Source organism: Ranitomeya variabilis, chromosome 8 (genome assembly GCF_051348905.1).
Source record: "Ranitomeya variabilis isolate aRanVar5 chromosome 8, aRanVar5.hap1, whole genome shotgun sequence".
NCBI classification, from domain to species: domain Eukaryota; kingdom Metazoa; phylum Chordata; class Amphibia; order Anura; family Dendrobatidae; genus Ranitomeya; species Ranitomeya variabilis.
This window is the reverse complement of record NC_135239.1, coordinates 40332624-40343218: the sequence shown is the minus strand read 5'-3', so window position 1 is coordinate 40343218 and position 10595 is coordinate 40332624.

The following is a 10595-nucleotide window of genomic DNA, read 5'->3' as shown; positions in this document are numbered from 1 at the left end:
TGTTGCTGATTGGTCCCCTGCTGCTGTGGAGGCCTTTTGGGAGCTTAAGCGCCGCTTTTCTTCCGCCCCTGTGTTGCGTCAGCCTGATGTTGCTCTTCCTTTTCAGGTTGAGGTCGACGCTTCTGAAATCGGAGCTGGGGCGGTTTTGTCGCAGAGAAGTTCCGATTGTTCCGTGATGAGACCTTGTGCCTTTTTCTCGCGTAAATTTTCGCCCGCCGAGCGGAATTATGATGTTGGGAATCGGGAGCTTTTGGCCATGAAGTGGGCTTTTGAGGAGTGGCGTCATTGGCTTGAGGGGGCTAGACATCAGGTGGTGGTATTGACTGACCACAAAAATCTAATTTATCTTGAGTCCGCCAGACGCCTGAATCCTAGACAGGCGCGCTGGTCGTTGTTTTTCTCTCGGTTTAATTTTGTGGTGTCCTACCTGCCGGGTTCTAAGAATGTTAAGGCGGATGCCCTTTCTAGGAGTTTTGAGCCTGACTCCCCTGGTAACTCTGAACCTACAGGTATCCTTAAGGATGGAGTGATATTGTCTGCCGTTTCTCCAGACCTGCGGCGGGCCTTGCAGGAGTTTCAGGCGGATAGACCTGATCGTTGCCCACCTGGTAGACTGTTTGTTCCTGATGATTGGACCAGTAAAGTCATTTCTGAGGTTCATTCTTCTGCGTTGACAGGTCATCCTGGAATCTTTGGTACCAGGGATTTGGTGGCAAGGTCCTTCTGGTGGCCTTCCCTGTCTCGAGATGTGCGAGGCTTTGTGCAGTCTTGTGACGTTTGTGCTCGGGCCAAGCCTTGTTGTTCTCGGGCTAGTGGATTGTTGTTGCCCTTGCCTATCCCGAAGAGGCCCTGGATGCACATCTCTATGGATTTTATTTCGGATCTTCCTGTTTCTCAGAAGATGTCTGTCATCTGGGTGGTGTGTGACCGTTTCTCTAAGATGGTCCATTTGGTTCCCCTGCCTAAGTTGCCTTCTTCTTCCGAGTTGGTTCCTCTGTTTTTTCAAAATGTGGTCCGTTTGCATGGTATTCCGGAGAATATCGTTTCTGACAGAGGAACCCAATTCGTGTCTAGATTTTGGCGAGCATTCTGTGCTAGGATGGGCATAGATTTGTCTTTCTCGTCTGCTTTCTATCCTCAGACTAATGGCCAGACCGAGCGGACGAATCAGACCTTGGAGACATATTTGAGGTGTTTTGTGTCTGCAGATCAGGATGATTGGGTTGCTTTTTTGCCTTTAGCGGAGTTTGCCCTCAATAATCGGGCCAGCTCTGCCACCTTGGTGTCTCCTTTTTTCTGTAATTCGGGGTTTCATCCTCGATTTTCTTCTGGTCAGGTGGAATCTTCGGATTGTCCTGGAGTGGATGCTGTGGTGGAGAGGTTGCATCAGATTTGGGGGCAGGTAGTGGACAATTTGAAGTTGTTCCAGGAGAAGACTCAGCTTTTTGCCAACCGCCGGCGTCGGGTTGGTCCTCGGCTTTGTGTTGGGGACTTGGTGTGGTTGTCTTCTCGTTTTGTCCCTATGAGGGTTTCTTCTCCTAAGTTTAAGCCTCGGTTCATCGGCCCGTACAAGATATTGGAGATTCTTAACCCTGTGTCCTTCCGTTTGGACCTCCCTGCATCTTTTTCTATTCATAATGTTTTTCATCGGTCATTGTTGCGCAGGTATGAGGTACCGGTTGTGCCTTCCGTTGAGCATCCTGCTCCGGTGTTGGTTGAGGGCGAGTTGGAGTACGTTGTGGAAAAAATCTTGGACTCCCGGGTTTCCAGACGGAAACTCCAGTATCTGGTCAAATGGAAGGGATACGGTCAGGAGGATAATTCTTGGGTGACTGCCTCTGATGTTCATGCCTCCGATCTGGTCCGTGCCTTTCATAGGGCTCATCCTGATCGCCCTGGTGGTTCTGGTGAGGGTTCGGTGCCCCCTCCTTGAGGGGGGGGTACTGTTGTGAAATTGGATTTTGGGCTCCCCCGGTGGCCACTGGTGGAATTGAACTGGTGTGCATCATCCCCTCTGTTCACCTGTTTCCATCAGGATGTGGGAGTCGCTATTTAACCTTGCTCCTCTGTCACTTCCATGCCGGTCAACATTGTAATCAGAAGCCTTTCTGTGCATGTTCCTGCTGCTAGACAACTCCCAGCTAAGTTGGACTTTAGTCCTCGTTTGTTTTTGCATTTTGTTCCAGTTCACAGCTGTAGTTTCGTTTCTGTGTCTGGAAAGCTCTTGTGATCTGAAATTGCCACTCTGATGTTATGAGTTAATACTAGAGTCTTAAAGTAATTTCAGGATGGCGTTTTGATAGGGTTTTCAGCTGACCATGAAAGTGCCCTTTCTGTCTTCCTGCTATCTAGTAAGCGGACCTCAATTTTGCTAAACCTATTTTCATACTACGTTTGTCATTTCATCTTAAATCACCGCCAATATATGTGGGGGCCTCTGTCTGCCTATCGGGGAAATTTCTCTAGAGGTGAGCCAGGACTATATTTTCCTCTGCCAGGATTAGTTAGTCCTCCGGCCGGCGCTGGGCGTCTAGGGATAAAAAACGTAGGCAACGCTACCCGGCTACTGTTAGTTGTGCGGCAGGTTTAGTTCATGGTCAGTTTAGTTTCCATCCTTCCAAGAGCTAGTTCTTATGTTTGCTGGGTTATGTTCTCTTGCCATTGAGAACCATAACAAAATCCCCAACAGTGTCACCAGCAAAGCACCCCCACACCATCACGCCTCCTCCTCCATGCTTCACGGTGGGAACCAGGCATGTAGAGTCCATCCGTTCACCTTTTCTGCGTCGCACAAAGACACGGTGGTTGGAACCAAAGATCTCAAATTTGGACTCATCAGACCTAAGCACAGATTTCCACTGGTCTAATGTCCATATCTTGTGTTCTTTAGCCCAAACAAGTCTCTTCTGCTTGTTGCCTGTCCTTAGCAGTGGTTTCCTAGCAGCTATTTTACCATGAAGGCCTGCTGCACAAAGTCTCCTCTTAACCGTTGTTGTAGAGATGTGTCTGCTGCTAGACCTCTGTGTGGCATTGACCTGGTCTCTAATCTGAGCTGCTGTTAACCTGCGATTTCTGAGGCTGGTGACTCGGATAAACTTATCCTCAGAAGCAGAGGTGACTCTTGGTCTTCCTTTCCTGGGGCGGTCCTCATGTGAGCCAGTTTCTTTGTAGCGCTTGATGTTTTTTGCCACTGCACTTGGGGACACTTTCAAAGTTTTCCCAATTTTTCGGACTGACTGACCTTCATTTCTTAAAGTAATGATGGCCACTCGTTTTTCTTTACTTAGCTGCTTTTTTCTTGCCATAATACAAATTCTAACAGTCTATTCATTAGGACTAACAGATGTGTATCCACCAGACTTCTGCACAACACAAGTGATGGCCCCAACCCCATCTATAAGGCAAGAAATCCCACTTATTAAACCTGACAGGGCACACCTGTGAAGTGAAAACCATTCCCGGTGACTACCTCTTGAACCTCATCAAGAGAATGCCAAGAGTGTGCAAAGCAGTCATCAAAGCAAAAGGTGGCTACTTTGAAGAACCTATAATATAAGACATATTTTCAGTTGTTTCACACTTTTTTGTTAAGTACATAATTCCACATGTGTTAATTCATAGTTTTGAAGCCTTCAGAGTAGATGTACAATTTTCATAGTCATGAAAATACAGAAAAATCTTTAAATGAGAAGGTGTGTCCAAACTTTTGGTCTGTACTGTATGTCCTAGAAAACACCCTATATTGCATATAAACAAGAAGTGCTATAAACTGAAAGCAAAAAAACGCTTTTTTATAAAAAGTGCATACAATGTGCATACAACTATATTCAATCAAGTGTAAGGAAGGACAATGAAAGTGCATTCAGTGCAAAAGAACGCGACTATAAGGTGCTATGGGTGGATAGTATCCAGAGTCACTTACTTCTCAATGTACGAGAGTTATTATAAGGACCGTCAATTTGATATAGTGCACCCCGACGCGCGTTTCGGACGCACTGTTCCTTCGTCAGGGGTGCACATTGTATGCACTTTTTATAAAAAAGTGTTTTTTTGCTTTCAGTTTATAGCACTTCTTATTTATATGCAATATAAGGTGTTTTCTAGGAAATATAGAGAGTCCTTACAGGTATAATATGCATTATATGATGCCTGCTATATGATATAATTTGATATGTGCACAAAAATATTTTAAGTACATGTATATTAATATTATTTTGATTTTACAATTTTTGTATTTTTATGGTTTAATAATCGCCACTAAATAAATAAATATCTATATATTTATAAATATTCTCTCTGTTGTGATGGTTTTTGGTCTGGCTATGTTGTGAGCACGATTCTTTAATCAGTGCAGGGGGCGGGTAACACAGCAGCAGGACTAGGAGGCACAAGCCAGCTAGTCCTGTAATGATAATCTCTTGCTGATAAAACATTTATTTTATTGAAACAACAGCACACAGCTCAGTAAGTGACACATTCCTGGAATCAGGGTCTCTGCCCCTATATTATGCTGCTCTCAGATTATAAAGCAAAAAAGCGCTGATAGATTCCCTTTAAGAAAAGTAAAATTTCACTTTAAAAATGCTGAATTGTGAGGTAAAGAGTGTCTGGAATCACGATGCTCTAAAACGAAATGATATAAGATAAAAATATAAATGAATAAAGTAATTAATATAATAACTAAGGAAATAGTGGTAGTAAAACTGATGGAAAGTTTATGTACCTCACGTACAACCATTCTGGAGCCACTTAAGCAATGAATGTCACTTTGCAATTTTCTCTGTCACTAATTCTATTGTTGTTACACCACATCCTTCAGTATGGGCAGCTCAAGCAGTAAATAAGTTAAACAGCTAATAAAATATAAATTATATGTATGAAAAAAAACAATCCATGGACAATTCCCCAACCTGCCAGACGGGCCCTAATTAGCTGCTAATTGATGTCTGCTGTTGGCTTGCATAATGCTGTTCTTGGCACTAAAACCTATTTATCATGAAAATAAACATAGGCTATTTACATGGGCATAGGAATAAGCAAAAGTGACTGTTTGATGTGTGGACACAAGGTCAAATTGGGTGAGATGCAGGAAGCTGAGGCTAATGAATCTGATGGGCTGCTCGTGCTGAGATTCCTAAGAGATCCCAACTCGGCAAAGTATCCTAATCATTGAGCTATCCATTCTGTATGAAGCAATGCTTCTAGGGGAGAACATTGCAAGCAGTGAACCATGACGTTCCTTCCGTATGCCTTTGTATGATATTTAAAGTCCTTCCAAGGTACATTCTATACTGTACACTATTATGGGTGCCGCCATGTTACGTGTTCCTACAATCAGTGCAGAGTCATAGTCCTTCAATGGACATGAGCAGAGATTCGCTCCAGGGGTGGCTCTGGTTCTGAAAGACTTGGCAACATTCTACCTAGACTTTCCTTTTCAGAAATCTCCAGAAGATTTGGAAATAAAGGCACAATACAAGAATCGGGTATATACTTCAGCTTCAAAAACGAAGATTCATGGTACTGGACCTAAGGGAGAGTGGGAAGGATAGGGGAAGTTTTAAGTTGCCAGTGGAAGGTCTGACCAGCGTTATGCTGTGGAATCCTTCACTTTATTTCTTTTTTACTGTTGGGTGTTCAGTGTTCACATTGCATGTGTGTCTATCACTTGGATGATAATGTAGTGTGTGTAGTGGTGAGTGTAATGGTTTTTTTTTAATGTTTTCTGATGGGGTCATGCATACCAGGATGGGGATGGGGTGGGAGTAAATTAAAAGGATGGGACCATGCATACCAGGACTGAGTTTGGGGGGAGATCATACCAGAATAGGGATGGGGCCCTGCATACTAGGATAGGGATGGTGAGGCCCTGCATACCAGGACAGGGATGAGGGGGCCCTGCATACCAGGATGGAGATGATGGGGCCATGCATACCAGGATGGAGATGATGGGGCCATGCATACCAGGATGGAGATGATGGGGCCATGCATACCAGGATAGGGATGATGGGGCCATGCATACCAGGATAGGGATGATGGGACCATGCATACCAGGATAGGGATGATGGGACCATGCATACTAGGATACGGATAATGGCGTCATGCATACCAGGATAGGGATGAGGGGGCCCTGCATACCAGGATAGGCATGATGGGGCCATGCAGACCAGGATAGGGATGATGGGACCATGCATACTAGGATACGGATAATGGGGTCATGCATACCAGGATAGGGATAAGGGATCAATGCATACCAGGATAGAGATCAGGGGGCCATTCATGGCCATTCAGGCCATTCTGGTGCGTCTTGTACGAAAAATACGGTACTTGCAGTTGCATTACCTATTGCTCTCACTTCCAGCACCAGAGGATCCTGAAAGCGTGCAATGTGTTAGCTGTAAGGATTCAGAAGTCTGCAGTCGCATAGAGTGATTGCTGACTTTTATCACACACTTGGACAACCCTTTTAATGCTTCTAACATAAATAAAAACGCAGTAACCCTTAACTTGTCAGACAGCATAATGATTTATTAACATAGCCATGTTTCACGTAATCTTATAAGTTATGGATTGTTACATGTGTACAGGATCAGAACCAATAAGTGTGCATGAATAAATCACCAGAACCACCTTCAGTACAGAAACACATCACCAGAACCACCATCAGTACAGAAATATGTTACCTGAACCACTATCAGTAGAGAAATAGAGCCCTGCTTACAAGCTCTTTCATGCTCTCGATATGGATGGTTTGCAGGAGCTCAAAATCAGTATAGGGCAGAGGTGGACATACAATTGGTGCAACCTGTGCAGTCCCACAGATGCCCAAGAGGTAAGGGGACCCCTTTCTGCCTGCAATGCAGGTGGAATTGGGCATTATGATGAGCTATTGGTCTTTAGTGGGCCCATACATGGTCAATGCCACCTCTCTTCTCCAGTGCTGCAAAGGCAAAGCTGCTTCATATAATATGTGAGAGTGTACAGTTCAGGACAGCAGCACAAAGATGTTGGCAGTCCTGAATCTAGCAGTAGAGCTCGTCCCTGACAAGCAGGAATTCAGGAGGTTGAGGAGTAGGGAACTCCTCCTGATGAATTTGTGATAACTCCTTTAAGTGTCCCTCCATATAACATGCATGTCTTAGTGCTCATGCCTTACTGGCCCTCCTTCAAGCTACACCAGTAATCTGGTCTTCCATGACTGGAAGTTTTAATTCAGTATACGATAGGTCTGTCTGATCTCCAGTATGTCCACGCACACTATCGGCAGCAATATCCTCTGTAAATTACACCCATCTGGGTCATGTATAACACTGAAACATACATATTGAATGCGATTATTTTGTATTTCCCTCCTTTAATGTCAGCCCATCCTTCAGGTACACCTATGTGGTACAGTTAACCTTAATACATTTTCTTCATGTTTCCCCCAATACAAACTACTAAAGCCAAATACTTGTTAAATAAATTACAGCTTCTTAATAGGACGAAGGACTCGGCTAAGTAATCATTGTCCCTAACAATTTCTGGTTCTACAAATATTTGCTTTGCAAAGTACATAGCATGGGAGGATTTATTACGCTGGCAAAAGTAATGACATTTATAATATACAGCATATAAATGGGGACCCGGCTATGAGGGAACAAATAGGCTCTGATGCTAGAGATCCACATGGACAACTGGATTTGAGGTAAGATCCTGTAGATTTTTCGCAAGCTCTCCCTTGTGGTCGCTGCAAGAAACCAGAATTATATGCTATAAATATGGCTTTTTCAAATATATAAAATTATTTCAGATCACTAAAAGAAAGATTTGACAGAAAACCTTGAACAAAAAACATGGTGAACTTTTTGCTGATTTGTTGACAAATCAGCCAACAAGATGCCACCTATTTTCCTCGCACATGGGACCCCCGCCTGTGTTCGGCACTGGCTTGAAACATTATCATGGTTAGTAGAATTGAGCATAAAGATTTGTAAGACCTTAGTCCAGCATCCAAGTCATACAAATCAAAAACTGACCATCACATCCAAACATGTACTAGGTGTGAACAGGTGCCTACCTAAGGTAGCACTCTGTAGCGCTATAGCATGCAAACATGAAATATGAAAATTGAATTGCATTATTTCACTAGAAATATGAAAAATTGAGAATGCTTAGCCCACAAATTGGCCTATTCATGTGTACCTGGAAGCCACGTTAAGGCGATTCTCATTTCCAGGACCTAACTTAATGCCAATCCTCTCTTAGACAGTCTATAACTCCATGGAAACCTAATGTGAATTCTCTCCTAGACTAAAATCTATATCTCTGTGAAGGGGTAGTGATCCTGCTTTTCATATTTCCAGTGCAATAATGCAATTCAATTTTCATATTTCATATTTGTATGCTATAGCGCTACAGAGTGCTGCCTTGTTTGTTTGACAGCATCCAAGTCAGTAATCTGCTACGTTGAGTTGTGTAAACTTCCTTAGCCGACACTTGAATGCTGGCATCCTGGGTGCCCAGGATGACGGTATTCGGGTGCCAGCCAAGGAAGTTTGTATGAAGTATTCTATCAGGTGCCAGACCAGGGTCCTGGAAATCTTTTTGCTCAATTCTAATGGTCAGTTGTCTGTTTAAAGAAACATCTCTCCTAAAATAAAATTTTAATGACACGTGCAGGGGATGAGTCATCAAGACCCGATCTTGACGAGGGAGTGTTTTGGAGCAGATGATGATGCTACTCAATGAATCAGGCAAGGAGCGTAGTGGTGTGCTCCACTATGTGCACCCTGCCACAAATCTTACTCCAGCCCCTCTGAACAACGTCGCCTGTCATGAATTTGACAAGCAGGGGTCGGTACGTCCTGTCCCGCCCCACTTTGTCAGAGCTGGGGTGAAAATACTGGCAAAAAAGTTTTGATGAATTGCCCCCAAAGTATTTTTTCACATGGATTTTGGTGTGAATTCTGACCTAAAATCAAATGAAAATGCTCCAAAAAACCTCCCATTGTTAATAATAGGACATCCACGTTGATTTTAATACGGTCATGGATTTTTGTTACGTGGTTTTCGAGATTGTTACATGTCACTTTTTGAAGATTTTTCCATGTGGATTTGGACACAGAAACCACAAGAGTCTAGCCAAACGTGGATCAGACCAACTGAATATGGCTATCCTACCTGTGGACCCGCTAAAGTTCGGACTGCAAATTCATGAATGAAATTTGAGACTTCTTCAACATAGGAAAACACTGTGTTAACATACACAATCACTATCGTCCAGGGTCATGGTGGCTCCTCTTGATCATAAGAAGACACCAGTATTATAAAATGGCACATGGTTGACAGATCTGTAGCTTGGTTTTCTTTAACCATAGGTAAATCACCAGTTTCTACCTTTCTCCTGTATCGAAACAGCATAGTATTGTCGCTGTTGTTCCCTAGCTATGCCCATATAGTGGCTGGGGGCCCCATTAAAAATTATACATTGGGGCCCAGAAGATGCAAGTTACATGTCTGCAATTTAAAACAGATCTATCTACCAAATGAAGGGATATTATAAGAGCACTGTGCCTTTAAGTGAAACAGTTGAAAATATCAGAAATGAAAGCATTTTAATAAAGCACACACTACCTTATTTCATTAAATATGTATTAAACCTCTGAATATGGATGCCCTCCTCTCCTCCGTGTACTGACAAAACGTTTATTTTTAAATTAGCTGTTCTGGTGCAAATGCGATTTATTCTGACCCCGTCCTGGAATGAAGGTATTAAGAATGAAGGTGAAGTGTAGGTGTATGTAATATATATGAGACTCATTGTAATGAAAATTTATTTGAAAAATATCTAATTAAATCATTTGAGACTTACTGTGAAAATACCTTTTTTTTCCCAGATGGAATGATAGCAGTTTTTTGTTTGTTGTATGTGAAAATAACCCATTATAGAAAATTCTTAGAAATAAATTGATCTGGTTTATATTAATATAAGCACACATCTCACATATATTGAAACCTATCCATATCAAAGAATATTTACAAATGTCAGCAGTTTTTTTAAAAACACCAAAAGGACCTAATCCCCACCGATCAGAGACACTGTTCATCCCCTATAACATGCTAAAATAATACTTACCCTTTAGGCCGGCGTCACACTAGGCGTAAGTAAATACGGTCCGTTTTTTACGGCCGTAATACGCAGTAATTGTCCCAAAACACTGTTCCGTATTCAATGCGAGGATGCGATTTTTACGCACAAATTTATCCGTGTGTCATCCGTATGGCTTCCGTACGGCAATTTTTTCTCACAGGCTTGCAAAATGGACATATCGTGGATCCATTGGCTCAAATATTCCTAAAAACATATATACAGTCTATATATATATATATATATATATATATATATATATATATATATATATATATATACACTCACTGGCCACTTTATTAGGTACACCTGTCCAACTTCTTGTTAACACTTAATTTCTAATCAGCCAATCACATGGCGGCAACTCAGTGCATTTAGGCATGTAGACATGGTCAAGACAATCTCCTGCAGTTCAAACCGAGCATCAGTATGGGGAAGAAAGGTGATTTGAGTGCCTTTGAACGTG